Genomic DNA, 18,710 nt, shown 5'->3' on the forward strand with positions numbered 1-18,710 from the left:
AAATTAAACAAAATGTAGCTGCCCAAATCTTCTTAATCTTTACTATTTATGTAAAGTGTGTTGGCCTCCATCCTCACACCATAAAAGTTATCTCCCTAAAATACCAGATAATATACAAAGTGTTATTCATTATTTCTTCTTGATATTGATGCAATTCAGTGCAATTGTAAACAACTTAATGAAATTTTAACATTTTCTGAAAATATTCACTTTTAAATCTCTTTTCTGAAATGAAAACAAATAGAAAGAAAAACAAATGATAAAAAATCCCTGACATTAACTTCTCAAATTCCCTTAGTTTTTATATGTAGTGTGATTGGACCTCCTTTCTATCACCTTAAAACTTTCCCCCCTAAAATAAGACAGAAAACACAATAGTTATTAATTTTTTTTTATTGCTGATGTTCATGTAATTCAGCGTAATGGTAAATAACCTAATGCAAATGCAACATTCTCTGATAATATTCATTGTGTATCTCTTTTTTGAAAGATACTATTTTGTCACCTCTGCATTTTAGTAGTTTTAACTTCCTTTAAAGATTAGTAGAAGCATCACATTCTAAAGACAAGATAAATTCTAATTCTTATTGTCTCCAATTCTAGTTATTTATTTTATACACAAATACTTTGGGGTCATACATATGCATACATGTTTACATAGACATATAAACAGGCACATATATACCCATCCATATGCATCCATGTATATGTTCATAAATATTGCAGTTACTCTTGCAGTTAAAATTTCATAAAATTTGTCTACTTCTAATGATTACTGAAAAGATTAAAAAGGATAAAATTATCTTCAACATGGTCATAATGATTAGGATTTCCTAAACAGTAATTCTCAAGCAATTTTTTAATGGCTCAATTACATTTCGAAGTCCAAGTTAATATTTTACCACTAGTATACCCTGATTAGGAAAAAAAAATGATTATAAAATGTTACTTTGAATTTAATTCTGTTTTAAATAGATTTATATTCTGTTAAAATAAATATTTGTCATTTGAAAAATAATAATGAATATAAGTTGAATATTATTTATTCTATCTCTATCTATATCTGCTTAATTGTTAGGGTATTTTCATTTGGTCTTCTTTTTTTTTTTTTCTTTTAAGAAAACAAAGATAACATAATAAAGTATAATGTAAATTTGAATTTTCTTTTTTTTTGAGTTCCCAAATTTATTAGTTTTGTAACTATATACCATGTACTTAATCTTTCTTTTTTTAATTTTTAAAGTTTTTTTTAATTTTTTTTAATTTTTACAAAAAATTATGCATAAGTAATTTTTTAACATTGACAATTGCAAAACCTTTTGTTCCAACTTTTCCCCTCCTTCCCCCCATCTCTTCCCCCAGATAGCATGTTGACCAATACATGTTAAATATGTTAAAGTATGTAAGTTAAATACAATATATGTATCCATGTCTAAACAGTTATTTTGCTGTACAAAAAGAATTGAACTTAGGAAAGGTGTACAGTTAGCCTGTAAAGGAAATAAAAAATGTAGGCAGAAAAAAATAGATGGATTGGGAATTCTATATAGTGGTTCATAGCCAACTCCCAGAGTTCTTTTGCTGTGTGTAGCTGATTCAGTTCATTACTGCTCTATTGGAACTGATTTAGTTCATCTCATTGTTGGAGAGGGCCTTGTCCATCAGAATTTATCATCATATAGTATTGTTGTTGAAGTATATAATGATCTCCTGGTCCTGCTCATTTCACTCAGCATCAGTAATATTCCATAATATTCAAATAACACAATTCATTCAGCCATTCTCCAATTGATGGGCATCCCCTCAGTTTCCAGTTCTGGCCACTACAAATTTACATATTTAGGATATGAAGTATACCCTACGTTAATTACAATACAAAACCTCTCCTTAAGAACAGAGATATGTGCTTGTGTAATACCTCCCATGTTGATGGGTTTGTGCATACCTGTTTCTAAGAAGACCCTTCAGCCCAGAAACGCTCTGGTAATCCCCATTTCCCTTTGGTGCTTTTCATCTCCCTTCCTGAGATGTCAGGGAGAGCGTGTATATCTTCTTTTTAGTGCTTTCACCTCCCTGAGAAGTCAAAGATGGTGTGACCACTTGTGTTCTAAAACAAAAGAAAGAGGGAGATGTAAAGCCCTGGAACTGAGCAGATGCACTTAGATAACCCAGGACTTAAAGCTAATTGCCAATTGGACGATACTCTATATGCTATATATAATATATACTTGGAGAATGACCCTGCCCAACTATTCTGTGCTGGCTGGATCTGTGGGTGTAGACAGAGAAGTGTGAGAGAGATCAGAGAGTGGAGTAGGACAAACAGAATCATTCTTTGGTGGTGGAAAGAGAAAGGAGGTGTAGAAGTTCCTATATCCATTCCCCTGACAGAGACCCCAAAAGACAAAGAATAAAGACTTTTGCTTATCCTGACTCTGGCTGATTCTAAGATATCTAGAGTACTAATGCAGTTATTACACTGTAGCACTTAAACATGTTTAATATATACTTCTTAATTGATGGATATCTGTTTATTTTGGTTGAACTTTTTTTGTCCTACCATATGTTTTTTAAATTCACATATTTTTATTTTATTGTGGAAATTGTGCCCAAGAAGAATACTTCTTTAATAAGAAAGATAGTGTTGTTAAAAAATAGTAATTGTCAAAATAATCTAATGTTAACTAAGAAATAGGGGATTTATCAATGGAGTATTATTGCTATACAATATATTGTAATAAATTATCCTTGATATTATAAACAAATATGTAAGCTATTAGAACAAAAATTCATTGTTCAACAAAAAAAATTGCTATGAAATCTGAAAATAGTATAGGACAAACTAGTTATACATCAGCATATTACATCATATACTAGGATTAAGTCCAAATGATTATATAGTTTATATAGTTTGCACAAAATCTATGATACCATAAGCAAATTAGGAAAGCATAATTTATTGAACTGATCTATACAGAAGGTACATATGTAGGCCCAAATAGAATATACTGAATTTTTCAAAGTGAAAATGAGTCATTTTGCATATCTTTCTATCTATTATTCTATCTCTTTATATAAATAGATATAGACACAATGTAGATATAGATATACATGAACAAAACCAATGAAATCAAAATTAGAAAGAAAGCAGAAATTTGCATTAAGTATTTGATAAATACCTAGTTTCTTCAAGATATTTAGTACTGAGTTAAGTTAATAAAAATGCTTGTCATTGCATAGTTGATCAATGGTTACAGCACATGAACAGGCAATTTTTTATGGGTTGTTAGTCAGGTTTATATTTTCTATTTTTAGATGTATTTATTGTGTACTAAGGTATACAGTTAAATATCTTTTTTTCTTTTTTTTTAAATTATGCTTTTTATTGACAAAACATATGCATGGGTAATTTTTACAACATTGTCCCTTGCACTCACTTCTGTTCCAACTTTTCCCTTCCCTCCCTCCAACCCCTCTCCTAGATCGCAGTCAGTCTCATACATGTTAAACAGAACAGGCAATTTTCAGACTGTTTCTAGTCCTATAAAAATGCTGCAAATTATTATTGATTAAAGAAATGCAAATTCAAACAAATTTGAAGTACAAACTTATATGTATCAGATTGGTTCATATGACAGAAAAGTAAAATGATAAAAAAGTAGGAATCTGGAAAAACTGGGATACTGATGCACTTTTGGTGGTATGGTAAACTGATATAATAATTGTACAAATCAATTTGGAGCTATCCAAGAAAAGGGCTATAATATTATGCACACCCTTTAATTCATTCACACTACTTCTAGGTCTTTATCCAAGAGATTTTCAAAGTGAAAAATATTTAAAGCACTTGTCCTTTTCTTTTTTTTTGGTGGCTAAGAACTGGACATTGAGTATCCACTCAATGACTGACCAAATCGGGGTAAATGATTGTGATGAAATATTATTGTTCTGTAAAAAACAGCATGCAGGATTATTTAAAGGGAGAAAATCCTGGAAAGATTTATATGAACTGATCCCAAATGAAGTAAGGAGAATCAAAAGAACATTATACACAGGAAAAGCAATTTTGCCTAATGATGAACTTTAAATGATTTAGTTCTTCTCAACAATAGAATGAGATAGTACAATCTAAAAGCAGTATTAAGAAAGCATGTCATTTATCTCTAAAGGAAAACAAAAACAACCACTGATACTGTTTAATACAGAATAAAACCTGCTCTTTTTTCTCTTCCTTCATTTATTCTTTCCTAACCACAACAGTAGCTGGTTGCTGGTGTCATCAAGAGCCTTAAGTGTCTAGGAAATGAACTACCTATATCATTTCACAAAGAAAACATAGTTAGCAGTGGTGATGATATTACAAGTTCAGGACATCTAGTGTTGAATGGTCATAGAAGAAGAATCTATAGAGATTCTTGACTTAGGCTTGGCTAAGCTCAGATCACTAAATATAGTCATTCAAGCATTCAAGTCGAGTAAAGAAGAAATTCTTCATTCTGAAGCTAAGTGTCACCAATGTTTTAATTGTCCTGAGCAAGATGAAGTCAATACACATTTACTAAGTTCTTTCAGAAAGCATTTATTCGAAGTGCTGGCCAAGTCTTTCTAAGGATAAATCATTCAACCATATTGACATTTGTATCTGATTATAAATTCTTAGGGGGAAATGGTGTTATTATTTGTGAATATAGGATGTTATATTAGAGAAACCTAGAGAATTATCCAAAAAAAACTAGAAATGATTAAAAGTTTTAGCAAAGCACGAGGATATGAAATAAACCCACAAAAATCACTAGCATTTCTATAAGTTATTAACAAAACCCAGGAATAAAAGACAGTAAGATTGTGTGACAATCAGCTGTGATAGACTTGGTTCATTTAATAATGATCTCATTCTAGGAAATCCCAATGGACCTGTGACAAAAACTGTCATCCACATCCAGAGAGAGAACTATGGAGAATGATTATGGATGAAAGTATACTATTGCCTCAGTTTCCTCATCTGCAAAATGGAAATGAAAAATAGAACCTATTTTCCAAGGTTCTTACTAGTCAGAGCACATAAGATTTATAAATTATTTAGCACATCCTTAGCAATTTCTATATATAAATATCCTCCAAGACTAATTGACTTCAATGTGTCAAAGATATGCCAAGAATTAAAGATACAAAGAAAGATAAAATAGTTTCTTAATCAAAGAAGATCGTGCTCCTCCCTATTTTACCCTCTGGTGGCGGCTGCAGTAGCGGCTACTAGCCTTTGCAGGGCCCCCGCTTCGTGCTACGCCACCCAGTTACCCTGGGAGCTTCTTGCAGGAGGAAGACTAGAGCACAGGAAGCTGAAGTAATTTTCTCAGAGCCTTGCAGCAAGTTAAAGCTCTGGACGAGGGAATTATGGTGGACGAGGAGGATCTGGTGGAAGAGCTTCAACTCAAACCTTCTGGCCTCAGAATTTGAGATAGCTTCATCCTCAGCAGCCTACTGGGCAGTACCAGTATGAACAACCAGTTGTCTCCCCAACCACTTTCACAAGTCCTCCAAGTACAAGCTACTTGCCACCCAGGGCCGATTTTGTGCCCTACCCCCTACCTGTGCCTCCAACAGCACAGACTCCTGTTACCCAGTGTCCCCTCAGGTCCCCTCTCCCCAACCATCAAGTGAGGCCAACTTTTCCAGTACCACCTTGTTTTCCTCCTATTCCTCCTCCTGTGCCTACTCCTACTAACACTTCAGTACCTGGAACAGCTGCTACACAAACTATTTTTCCCTATATGATGCCACCTCCTTGCCTGCCACCACCACCCCCAGTCATACCACCAAAAGTTAATTATCTATCAGTTTATTCCAAAACCTATTCATAGCAGGCTTTCCCACCTCCTAATTTTAGTAGTTACCAGAATAACTCTAGTTCTTTTCAGACCAGCAGTAACAATAACAGCAGTAGCCATTTTAGACACCCAGCTCAGTATCAGGTAGAAAAGCCTTCGAGTGAAAGAAGGAACCCAGAAAGGAGTAAGCATTATGATGACCATCGGCATCGAAAACATAGTCATGGACATGGAGACGGACATCGGTCAGATAGTCATGGAGATCAGCGAGACAGAACCCGAAGTCCAGATAGGAGGAGACAAGAAAGTAGCCACCATAGATCAGATTATGATAGAGGAAGGACTCCACCATCGTCACCAGAGTTATGAGCATAGCAGAGAACAAGAACGGGACAGGGACAGGGACAGGCACAGGCACGGGGAAAGCAGAAGATCCCCATCTCCAGACAGATCCTACAAAAAAGAGTACAAGCGAATTAGCAGCCGATCACCAAGTAGAGAGAAGAAGAGAACTCGATGGGAAGATGACAGAGATTGATGGCTTGACAACCAGAATTCTGGCAAAGAAAAGAGCTATACCTCAATCAAGGACAAAGAGCCAGAGGATATCATTCCTGATTAAAATGAAGAAGAAAAAGAGGATCTGCTTAAACCAGTCTGCATTCGTTGTACTCATTCAGAAAGCTACTATTCTAATGATCCCATGGATCAAGTGGGAGATTCTACAGTTGTTGGGACTAGTAGGCTTCGAGATTTATATGAAAAATTTGAAGAAGAATTAGGGAAAAGGCAAGCAAAAGCAAAAGCTGTGAGGCCCCCATGGGAGCCACCCAATACCAAACTAGATAAGGATTTAGACAGCTCCACTGAATCTGACTGTGATTCTGATGATGATAGCAGCTGCTCCAGCAGTTCAGACTCTGATGTTTTTTACGTAATTGCTGAAATCAAACGCAAAAAAGCCCACCCTGATCGACTTCCTGAAGAACTCTGGTATAATGACCCAGGACAGATGAATGATGGCCCTCTTTGCAAATGCAGTGCTAAAGCAAGTCTCACAGGAATGCAGCACAGCATCTACCCTGGTGAAGAGCCCATCAAACCCTGTCATCTAATGACCAACAAGGGTGGCAGACTATACCACTATCGAATTGCAGTTTCACCTCCTACAAACTTTTTGTTTGTTTGTTTTTTTTGTTTTTTAATTAATAATTTTTATTATATATATATATATATATATTTTTATAATATTATCCCTTGTATTCATTTTTCCAAATTATCCCCCCCTCCCTCTATTCCCTCCCCCCGATGACAGGCAATCCCATACATTTTACATGTGTTACAATATAGTCTAGATATAATACATGTGTGTGAATATCATTTTCTTGTTGCACAATAAACTTTAGATTCCGAAGGTACATGTAACCTGGGCAGATAGATATTAGTGCTAACAATTTACATTCACTTTCCAGTGTTTCTTCTCTGGGTGTAGCTACCTCTGTCCATCATTGATCAACTGGAAGTGAGTTGGTTTTTCTTTATGTTGAAGATTTCCACTTCCATCAGAATACATCCTCATACAGTATTGTTGTTGAAGTGTACAGTGATCTTCTGGTTCTGCTCATTTCACTCAGCATCAGTTGATTTAATTCTCTCCAGGCCTCTCTGTATTCCTCCTGCTGGTCATTTCTACAGAGCAATAATATTCCATACCCTTCATATACCATAATTTACCCAACCATTCTCCAACTGATGGACATCCATTCATCTTCCAATTTCTAGCTACTACAAAAAGAGCTGCCACAAACATTTTGGCACATATATGTCTCTTTCCGCTCTTTAGTATTTCTTTGGGATATAAGCCCAGTAATAGCGCTGCTGGGTCAAAGGGTATGCACAGTTTGATAACTTTTTGGGCATAATTCCAGATTGCTCTCCAGAATGGCTGGATTCTTTCGCAACTCCACCAGCAATGTATTAGTGTCCCAGTTTCCCCACATCCCCTCCAACATTCATCATTATTTGTTCCTGTCATCTTAGCCAATCTGACAGGTGTGTAGTGGTATCTCAGAGTGGTCTTAATTTGCATTTCTCTGATCAGTAGTGATTTGGAACACTCTTTCATGTGAGTGGATATAGTTTCAATTTCTTCCTCTGAGAATTGTCTGTTCATATCCTTTGACCATTTATCAATTGGAGAATGGTTCGCTTTCTTATAAATTAGGGTCAGTTCTCTATATATTTTGGAAAAGAGACCTTTGTCAGAACCTTTGTTTTTAAAAATATTTTCACAATTTGTTACTTCCCTTTTAATCTTGTTTGCATTAGTATTATTTGTACAGAAACTTTTTAGTTTGATGTAATCAAAATCTTCTATTTTGTGATCAATAATGATCTCTAGTTCTCCTCTGGTCATAAATTCCTTCCTCCTCCACAAGTCTGAGAGGTAGATTATCCTCTGTTCCTCTAATCTATTTATTATCTCACTCTTTATGCCTAAATTATGGACCCATTTTGATCTTATCTTGGTATATGGTGTTAAGTGTGGATCCATATCTAATGCTGCTATGCTAATTTCCAGTTTTCCCAAAAGTTTTTTCCAAATAATGAATTTTTATCCCTAATGTTGGTATCTTTGGGTTTGTCAAAGTTTAGGTTGCTATAGATGTACCCTTTTTTGTCCTTTGTATCTAATCTGTTCCACTGATCTACCGGTCTATTTCTTAGCCAATACCAAATAGTTTTGGTGACTGCTGATATATAATATAGCTTCAGATCAGGTACACTTAGACCACCTTCCTCTGAGTTTTTTTTTTCATTAGTTACCTTGCAATTTTCGACCTTTTATTCTTCCATATGAATTTTGTTGTTATTTTTTCTAGGTCATTGAAATAGTTTCTTGGGAGTCTAATTGGTATAGCACTAAATAAATAGATTAATTTGGGGAGTATTGTCATCTTTATTATATTCTCTCAGCCTATCCAAGAGTACTGAATGTCGTTCCAATTATTTAAATCTGATTTTATTTTTGTGGCAAGTGTTTTGTAATTTTTCTCATATAATTCCTGACTTTTCTTTGGTAGATGGATTCCCAAATACTTTATACTCTCAACATTTGTTTGGAATGGAATTTCTCTTTGTATCTCTTGATGTTGCATTTTGTTAGTGATATACAAAAATGCCGAGGATTTATGTGGATTTATTTTGTATCCTGCCACGTTGCTGAAATTTTGAATTATTTCTAGTAGCTTTTTAGCAGAGTCTTTGGGGTTCTCTAAGTATACCATCATGTCATCTGCAAAGAGTGATAGTTTGATTTCCTCATTTCCTACTCTAATTCCTTGATAGTTTGATTTCCTCATTTCCTACTCTAATTCCTTGAATCTCTTTCTCGGCTCTTATTGCCGAGGCTAGCGCTTCTAGTACTATATTGAATAGTAATGGTGATAGTGGGCAACCTTGTTTCACTCCTGATCTTACTGGGAAAGGTTGCAGTTTATTTCTATTGCATATTATGCTTACTGAAGGTCTTAAATATATGCTCCTGATTATTCTAAGGAATAGTCCATTTATTCCTATACTCTCAAGAGTTTTTAGTAGGAATGGATGTTGGATTTTGTCAAATGCTTTTTCTGCATCTATTGAGATGATCATATGGTTTTTATTAATTTGATTATTAATATGGTCAATTATAATAATAGTTTTCGTAATATTGAACCAGCCCTGCATTCCTGGTATGAATCCTACTTGATCATAGTGTATTATCCTGGGGATGATTTTCTGAAGTCTTTTTGCTAATATCTTATTTAAGATTTTAGCATCAATATTCATTAAGGAAATTGGTCTATAATTTTCTTTCTCAGTTTTCAATCTACATGGTTTAGGTATCAGTACCATGTCTGTGTCATAAAAGGAGTTTGGTAAGACTCCTTCATTTCCTATTTTTTCAAATAATTTATATAACATTGGGGCTAATTGTTCTTTAAATATTTGGTAGAATTCACATGTGAATCCATCTGGCCCTGGGGATTTTTTCCTGGGGAGTTGATTAATAGCTTGTTCTATTTCTTTTTCTGAAATGGGACTATTTAAGCAATTTATTTCCTCCTCTGTTAATCTAGGGAGCCTATATTTTTGGAGGAAGTAATCCATTTCACTTAAGTTATCAAATTTATTGGCATAAAGTTGGGCAAAGTAACTCCTTATTATTTCTCTAATTTCCTCTTCATTGGTGGAAAGATCCCCCTTTTCATTTGTAAGACTATCAATTTGATTTTCTTCTTTCTTTTTTTTGATCAAATTTACCAAAGGTTTATCTATTTTATTGGTTTTTTCATAAAACCAACTCTTGGTTTTATTTATTAATTCAATAGTTTTTTTACTTTCAATATTATTGATTTCTCCTTTTAATTTTTGTATTTCAAGTTTAATTTTTGGTTGGGGGTTTATAATTTGGTCTTTTTCTAGCCTTTTAAGTTATAAGCCCAATTCGTTAATCTTCTCTTTCTCTATTTTCTTCAAATAAGCCTCTAAAGATATAAAATTTCCCCTTATTACTGCTTTAGCTGCATCCCAAAGATTTTGGTATGATGTCTCATCATTGTCATTATCTTGGGTGAAATTGTTAATTGTTTCTATAATTTGCTCTTTCACCTAGTCATTCTTCAAATTGAGATTATTCAATTTCCAATTACTTTTTGGTCTATTTACCCCTAACTTTTTTATTGAATGTAGCTTTTATTGCATTGTGATCTAAGAAGAAGGCATTTATTGTTTCTGCCTTCCTACATTTAATTTTGAGATCTTTATGTCCTAATATATGGTCTATTTTTGTATAGGATCCATGAACTGCTGAGAAGAAAGTATATTCCTTTCTATTGCCATTCAGTTTTCTCCAAAGGTCTATCATACCTAGTTTTTCTAATGTTCTATTTACTTTTTTAATTTCTTTCTTGTTTGTTTTGTGGTTTGATTTGTCTAAATCTGAGAGTGCAAGGTTGAGATCTCCCACTATTATAGTTTTACTGTCTATTTCTTCTTGCAATTCTCTTAACTTTTCCTTTAGAAAGTTAGATGCTATACCACTTGGTGCATATATGTTTAGTATTGATATGGCTTCATTATTTATGCTACCTTTCAGCAGGATATAGTTTCCTTCCTTATCTCTTTTAACTAGATCTACTTCTGCTTTTGCTTGATCTGAGATAAGGATAGCTACCCCTGCTTTTTTGGCTTTACCTGAAGCATAATAGGCTCTGTTCCAACCTTTTACCTTTACTCTGTATGTATCTCCCTGCTTTAAGTGTGTTTCCTGTAGACAACATATTATAGGTTCTGCTTTTTGATCCAATCTGCTATCCGTCTCCGTTTGATGGGATCGTTCATCCCATTTACATTTACAGTTAAAATGACTAATTCTGTGTTTCCTGCCATCATATTATCCCCAGATTATGCTTTTTCCCTTGATCCCCCTGATCCACCTCCCCGATATTTAATTTACAGACCCCCCCTTGTGACTCGCAACCCTCCCTTTTTTTTTTTAGTATCCCTCCCCCCTCCCTCCAAGTCCCTTCACTTATTCTCCTTTTCCTTTTCCCTTTTCCTCTCCCCCCTTTTAATGAGGTGAGAGAAAATACTCTGAAAAAAAAATATGTAAATTATTTACTCTTTGAGCCTCTCCTGATGAGAGTAAGATTCACACAATGATTCTCCCCCTCACTAAGTTCCCTCAGATATGGTGTATTTTCTATGCCTCTTCCTGGGATGTAGTTTCCCTCTTTTTATCATTCCTTCCCCTTTTTCTGAACCAAACTCCTTCCCTTTACTACACCCCCCTTTTTTTCTTTTATATCAGTAAAATCAAATTATCCTTGAGTACTTTTTATATACCCACAACAGAGTTACAGTTCTCAAGCGTTCTGTGTACCTTTTTCTGTTTCTCTTCAGTCTTGTGGATGTAGATCAAATTTTTGGTTTAAGTCTGGTTTTTTTCTTAGAAACATATAGAATTCCTCTGTTTCATTGAATGGCCATCTTCTTCCATGGAAAAAATGCTAAACTTAGCTGGGTAGTTCATTCTTAGTTGCAGTCCTTGATCTTTTGCCTTACGGAATATCAGCTTCCAGGCCCTTCTATCTTTTAATGTGGAGGCAGCCAGATCTTGGGTGACCCTTATCGTGGCACCTTGGCATTTAAATTGTTTTTTTCTAGCTGCTTGCAGGATTTTCTCCTTTGTGTGGTAATTCTGCAGCTTAGCCACAATATTCCGTGTTGTTCTTTTTTTAGGGTCTATTTCAGAAGGAGTTCGATGAATTCTTTCCACATCTACTTTCTCCTCTGTTTCTATTATCTCTGGACAGTTCTCTTTGATAATTTCCTGTAAAATAGAATCTAGGCTCTCTTTTTGGTCATAGTTTTCTGGAAGTCCAATGATCTGCAGATTATCTCTCCTAGATCTATTTTCTAGGTCTATAGATTTTCCCAGTAAGTATTTGACGTTGTTCTCCAGCTTCTCATTTTTTTTTTTTTGTTTTGTTTGACTGATTCTTGGGTTCTCTGTGAATCATTCATTTCTATTTGTTCCATCCTGACTTTTAAGGAGTTATTTTCTTCTTTCACAGTTTTTAGTTCTTTTTGTAAATGCCCAATTTCATTTTTAAATGAATTATTTTGCTCTATTGAATTTTTTTCCATTTCCCTATTTTTTTTGAGAATTATTTTCTTTTTCCAATTCATAAATTCTATTTTCTTGAGACTTTTTTATCTTTTCCAATTCAGAAATCCTACTTTCCTGTGTTTTTTTAACCTTTTCTAATTCATAAATTTTGTTTCCCTGCATCTCCTGTGAATTCTTTATTTTTTCCAACTCCAATTTCAGGATGTTGTTATTCTCTATCATAGCTTCCCATTCCTTTCCTTATTTTTCTTCAAACTCCCTTAATTTTTTAAGAGTTTCTTCTAGGAGAGAGTTATGTGATGGGGGGCAGGAATCGTTCCCCTTTGGGTTGTTATCTGCTGTCTCTCTGCTGTTAACTTCCTCGGGTTTGGATACCCGCTCTTTCTCTGTGTAGAAGGAATCTATAGTTTTTCTGAGTTTTTTGTTCATATTTAAAAAATCTTTTGGGGTCTGTCCCTGGGGTAGGAAATTATTTATTTATTTCTTTATCAGCTTCCTCCCAGACAGGATGGATGCACTGGCCCCTGTGCCTGAGCTAAGAGAGAGCTCTGGGAGAGAGTTCCCCACCCCCTCCCTGGAAGTGCCTCAGAGGTGATTAGCACTGCTGTGCCCCGAAGGCGCTGTATTTTAGCAGCTTCCCTGAGGTTGAGACTGAATTGTAAAGGCAGCACAAAGCCCAGCCTATGCATCCTGGTGGGGCGTTGATGTCTGCAGCAGGTGACGTGAAAAGCCCCTGCACTCAAACTGGAAGTGTCTGCCAGAAACCGCGGTCCCTAGTTCAAAGGTTCCGCTTCTCTGGGACTTCCTGGAGCTGAGTTCCACTCCCTCCAGCTAAGCTAGGCAGTGTGTGTTGCCTTGGGCCGTATCCACCCACTTATCAATCTCTTAACTATTCTCAGGTGTTAGCTGAGGCCACACCCCCTGGTGCCGAGATCTGCTGAGTCACCTCCAGGATCCGGGGAAAATCTAATCTATCTGAGTTTTTAAGGTATTTTAGCTTTCTCTTCTGAACTGCTAAATAATAAGCAGAGAAGAGCTAATAGCCTGTGCCAGATTCCTTTATCTCAGTGGCTTCTCTGATCCCAGAGCCCTTCCCAGCGCAATCGGCAGAGTATGCTAGCACCCAGCCGTCTGTGCTGGCCTCTCTTCTTCCTCCCCTGGGAACTGACCTTTTCTGTTGAAACTCCAGATTCTCTTCAGCTGGTAAGTCGTGCTTCCAGTCCTTGTGGTATCTATCAGTCCTGGGCTTATTCTGAGGCTTAATTTATCTAATTGGTTGTGAGGGAGTGAGGACGTTCACAGAGTCGTGTGTTTCTTCTCCGCCATCTTGGCCCCGCCCCCCCACAAACTTTTTAACTGATAGACCAACTGTTATAGAATATGATGATCATGAATATATTTTTGAAGGATTTTCTGTTTGCACATGCTCCTTTGACCAATATTCCCCTGTGTAAAGTAATTAGATTTAACATAGACTACACCATTCATTTCACTGAAGAGATGATGCCTGAGAATTTTTGTGTGAAAGGCCTTGAGCTCTTTTCCTTGTACCTGTTCAGAGACATTTTGGAGCTCTATTATTGGAATCTTACAGGCCCTTCATTTGAAAATAAAAGTTCATGATGACATGACATGATGTCATACTTAGAGAACCCCAAAGACTCTGCTAAAAAGAAATAATTCAGAATTTTACCAAAGTTGCAGGATAAAAAATAAATCCACATAAATCCTCAGCATTTTTATACATTACCAACACAATCCAACAGCAAGAGATACAAATAGAAATTCCATTCAAAATAACAGGCGATAGTATAAAATATTTGGGAATATATCTACCAAAGGAGAGTCAGGAATTATATGAGCAAAATTACGAAACACTTGCCACAAAAATGAAGTCAGATTTAAATAATTGGAAAGACATTCAGTGCTCTTGGATAGGCCAAGCGAATATAATAAAGATGACAATACTCCCTAAACTAATCTATTTATTTAGTGCTATACCAATCAGACTCCCAAGAAACTATTTTAATGACCGAGAAAAAATAACAACAGAATTCATATGGAACAACAAAAGGTTGAGAATTTCAAGGGAAGTAATGAAAAAAATTTAAGTGAAGGTCGTCTAGCTGTACCTGATCTAGAACTGTATTATAAAGCAACAGTCACCAAAACCATTTAGTATTGGCTAAGAAATAGGCTAGTTGGTCAGTGGCATAGGTTAGGTTCACAGGGCAAGATAGTGAATAAAAATAGCAATCTAGTGTTTGATAAATCCAAAGATCCCAAATTTTGGGATAAGAAGTCATTATTTGACAAAAACTGCTGGGAAAACTGGAAATTAGTATGGCAGAAGCTAGGCATGGACCCACATTTAACATCACATACTAAGGTAAGATCAAAATGGATCCAAGATTTAGGCATAAAGAATGAAATCATAAATAAATTGGAGGAACATGGGATGGTTTACCTCTTGTACTTGTGGAGGAGGAAGGAGTTTGTGTCCAAGGGAGAACTAGAGACTATTATTGATTACAAAATAGAAAATTTTGATTACAACAAATTAAAAAGCTTCTGCACAAACAAAACTAATGCAAACAAGATTAGAAGGGAAGTAACAAGTTGGGAAAACAGTTTTACAGTTAAAGGTTCTGATAAATGCCTCATCTCCAAAATATACAGAGAATTGACTTTAATTTATAAGAAATCAAGCCATTCTCCAATTGATAAATGGTCAAAGGATATGAACAGACAATTTTCAGATGATGAAATTAAAACTATTTCTACTCATTTGAAAGTGTTCCAAATCACTATTGATCAGAGAAATGCAAATTAAGACAACTCTGAGATATCATTACACACCTGTCAGATTGGCTAAGATGACAAGAACTAATAAGGATGAATGTTGGAGGGGCTGTGGGAAAACTGGGAAACTGATGCATTGTTGGTGGAGTTGTGAAAGAATTGGAGAGCAATCTGGAATTATGCCCAAAAAGTTATCAAAATGTGCATAACCTTTGACCCAGCAGTGCTACTCCTGGGCTTATATCCCAAGGAAATACTAAAGAAGGGAAAGGGACCTGTATTGCCAAAATGTTTGTGGCAGCCCTTTTCATAGTGGCTAGAAACTGGAAAATGAATGGATGCCCATCAATTGGAGAATGGTTGGGTAAATTATAGTATATGAATGTTATGGAATATTATTGTTCTGTAAGAAATGACCAACTGGAGGAGTCCAGAGAGGCTTGGAGAGACTTACATCAACTGATGCTGATTGAAATAAGCAGAACTAGGAGATCATTATACACTTCAACAATGATACTGTATGAGGATGTATTCTGATGGAAGTGGATATCTTCAACATAGAGAAGAGCTAATCCAATTCCAATTGATCAATGATGGACAGAATCAGCTACACCCAGAAAAGGAACACTGGGAAATGAGTGTAAACTGAGAGCATTGTTTTTTGTTTTGTTTTGTTTTGTTTGGTTTTGTTTTGTTTTGTTTTGTTTTGTTTCTCTTCACAGATTATTTTTACCTTGCGAATACAATCCTTCCTTTACAACAACAACAACAACAAAATGCGGTTCTGCACACATATGTTGTACCTAGGATATACTATAAGATATGTATGGGAATGCCTGCCATGTAGGGGAGGGGGTGGAGGGAAGGAGGGGAAAAACTTGGAACAGAAGGGAGTACAAGGGATAATGTTGTAAAAAAAAAATTACCTATGCATATGTACTGTCAAAGAAAATGTTATAATTATAAAAATAAATAAAAAAATAAAAAGATTAATAATAATAAAAAAAGAAAAGAAAAGAATAGTTCATGCTGTCCAAGATTTCATTTCATGCCACGTTTTGTAATATTTCTACCAGATGGAGGAAAGGAAGTGCTATTAATGCACCAGATTCTACTCTATTTGTTGAGATGTAACAAAGCTTTAGTGCCTGAAGAAGAGATTGCAAATATGCTTCAGTGGGAAGAACTTGAATGGCAGAAATATGCAGAGGAATGCAAAGGGATGATTGTTAACAATCCTGGCATGAAACCTAACCCAGTATGCATTCATTGATGAACTGGATCAGGAACAATTCAACCCTGTTGTGATTACTTTCCCAATTATTGTCCACTTTGGAATATGCCCTGCCCAGTTGAGTTATGCAGGAGACCCTCAGTATCAGAAACTATGGAAAAGCTATGTTAAGCTCCGCCACCTCTTGGCAAACAGCCCCAAAGTCAAACAAGCTGACAAGCAAAAGTTGGCACAGAGAGAGGAAGCTCTTCAAAAAATTCAACAGCAGAATACAATGAGAAGAGAGGTGACTGTGGAACTGAGTAGTCAAGGACTCTGGAAAACTGGTATCCGCTCTGATGTTTACCAGCATGCAATGATGCTTCCAGTTTTGACTCATTACATTCATTATCACCAATGCTTGATGCATCTTGACAAGTTGATAGGATATACTTTCCAAGATCATTGTCTGCTACAGCTAGCAATGGCTCATCCCAGTCATCACCTAAACTTTAGAATGAATCCTGATCATGCTCATAACTCTTTATCCAACTGTGGGATTCATCAACCCAAATATGGAGACAGAAACGTCCATCACATGCACTTGAGGAAAAAAGGAATTAACACCTTAATAAATATCATGTCACGCCTTGATCAAGATGATCCTACTTCCAGCCACAGACTGAACCCGAACTCCAGCAAGCCATCTCACAAATGTGTGCCCTTGAGTGCAAGGAAGATCAGCCTAGAAGAAGGAGGACTGGCAACCTATGGTACTGCTATTGCTCAGAACCAACATCTTGCTATGTTAGCAAAGAAACTTGAACTTGATCTATTCATGCTTTATGCTCATGGACCTAACCTCTGTCGGGAGTCAGACCTTCGCCATGCTATGGCAAATTGTTTTGAGGCCTTAATAGGAGCTGTTTACTTAGAAGGAAGCCTTGAAAAAGTTAAGCAGTTATTTGGGCGTTTACTTTTTAATGACAAAGACCTCTGAGAAGTATGGCTTAATTATCCACTACACCCACTCCAACTACAAGAGTCAAATACTGATCTACAACTTACTGAAACCTCTCCAGTATTACAGAAACTTACAGAGTTTGAAGAAGCTATTGGAGTCATTGTTACACATGTTTGACTTTTGGCACAAGCATTTACATTGACAACAGTGGGATTTAATCATCTGACTTTAGGCCATAATCAGAGAATGGAATTTTTGGGTGACTCCATAATGCAGTTGGTAGCTACAGAATATTTATTCATTCATTTTCCTGATCATTATGAAGGTCATTTAACGCTATTGTGCAGTTCTTTGTTGAACAACAGAACACAAGCAAAAGTAGCAGAAAAGTTGGGCATGCAGGAATATGCCATCACCAATGACAAGACCAAGAGACCTGTGGCACTATGTACTAAGACCTTGGCTGATCTTTTGGAATCATTTATTGCTGCTCTGTACATTGATAAGGATTTGGAATATGTTCACACTTTCATGAATGTGTGCTTCTTTCCAAGGCTAAAGGAGTTCATGTTGAATCAGGATTGGAATGATCCTAAATCTCAACTTCAGCAGTGTTGCCTGACCCTTAAAACAGAGGGAAAAGAGCCCGACATTCCTCTCTATAGGACTCTTCAGACAGTGGGACCATCTTATGCAAGAACTTACACTGTGGCTGTTTATTTCAAAGGGGAAAGAATAGGCTGTGGTAAAGGCCCAAGTATTCAACAAGCAGAAATGGGAGCTGCAATGGATGCACTTGAAAAATATAACTTTCCTCTGATGGCTCATTAGAAGCGGTTCATTGAACGGAAATACAGACAAGAGTTAAAAGAAATGAGATGGGAAAGAGAACATCAGGAGAAAGAACCAGATGAGACTGATGAAGTGGTGACACCATACATACTAGTGAAACGTGAAGAATTAAGTCCCTGAATCAGATATTTGATCTTCAATATGCCAATCAACTTTACTTTTGAAAACATCTGCTGGACATGGAAACCATTTTTCTCTAAGCACTTTGTCTTCTGTAGAAAGAAGACTCTAATAATAGGCTCAAAAAGAAAGGGGGAAAATATATCTATATGTTCCATTGTCATTGGAATAGACATTTGAGTCATAGTCCATACATTCTTTGAAAGTTTGGTAGGAAAAAAGAGGTAATAAAAACTAAGTTAATAGTTTAGTTGA

At 35.8% G+C, this 18,710-nt stretch overlaps 1 pseudogene; it reads left to right on the top strand.

Annotated features, from left to right (window-relative positions):
* The first annotated feature begins 4,019 nt into the window (after positions 1-4,019).
* LOC141547428 (ribonuclease 3-like) lies at positions 4,020-18,710 on the top strand (annotated as a pseudogene).

The sequence above is a fragment of the Sminthopsis crassicaudata genome, chromosome 6 (assembly GCF_048593235.1).
Source record: "Sminthopsis crassicaudata isolate SCR6 chromosome 6, ASM4859323v1, whole genome shotgun sequence".
Lineage (NCBI taxonomy): Eukaryota > Metazoa > Chordata > Mammalia > Dasyuromorphia > Dasyuridae > Sminthopsis > Sminthopsis crassicaudata.